This window comes from Pygoscelis adeliae, unplaced genomic scaffold (genome assembly GCF_000699105.1).
Source record: "Pygoscelis adeliae isolate BGI_AS28 unplaced genomic scaffold, ASM69910v1 Scaffold591, whole genome shotgun sequence".
Classification (NCBI taxonomy): domain Eukaryota; kingdom Metazoa; phylum Chordata; class Aves; order Sphenisciformes; family Spheniscidae; genus Pygoscelis; species Pygoscelis adeliae.
The window spans coordinates 181,192-181,910 of record NW_008824069.1 but is presented as its reverse complement, the minus strand read 5'-3'; positions in this window follow the sequence as shown (position 1 = coordinate 181,910).

Below are 719 nucleotides of genomic sequence, written 5' to 3'. Positions count from 1 at the left end.
GGGTCCCCATCCCCAGCAGGCCCAGCCCTGCAGCCCCTCGCTCTGGCTTGTCGCCTGCACCTCGCCCACTCTCCAACATGCACATTTTTTAACAGGACAAAAAAAACACCACCCCAAAAACATGGAAATGACCTAGCTTTTATAGTAGAAATAAATAAACGCATGTGGGGGGAGGGCGGGGGGCGAACCCATCCTTTTATTGGGGGGAAATGTTTTAATAATTTTTGCTGGATTACTTTACAACTAAACAAAACAGATATTGTTATAAATAAAATTTTTAAAAACCGAACAGGCTGCTGGTTGCTGGGAAGGGACATGCCAGGGAGGCAGTGGGAGGGGAGCCCAGGCACCGGTGCCAGCCGGGCCCCAGGTCACCAGGTGCCGTGGCCCTGACCCCTTCAAAATCCAGCAGCGCCAGTCGTGGCCTGGGGAGTGGCGAGGAGGGGTGCTACAGATGGGTGGTGTAAAGCAGGAGATCCCACCACGGCTCTTGCTCCATCGGGTTGCCCTGGGTGTGCATGGGGGAGGGGGGAGGAGTGCAGTGGGTTTTCCGTACAAGATTCTGGGCAGGGAGCGTGGATGGAAGGGAGCGCTGTGCGTGCTCGCACGAGCCTGAATGTGCTTGTGCGTGTCGTGCTGCCTGGGTGCTCTCTGAGGTGTAGCACCCGTGCTGCTGCATGTGCCGCTCGGGGTGATGCATGTGTGTGCACACGTGTGTG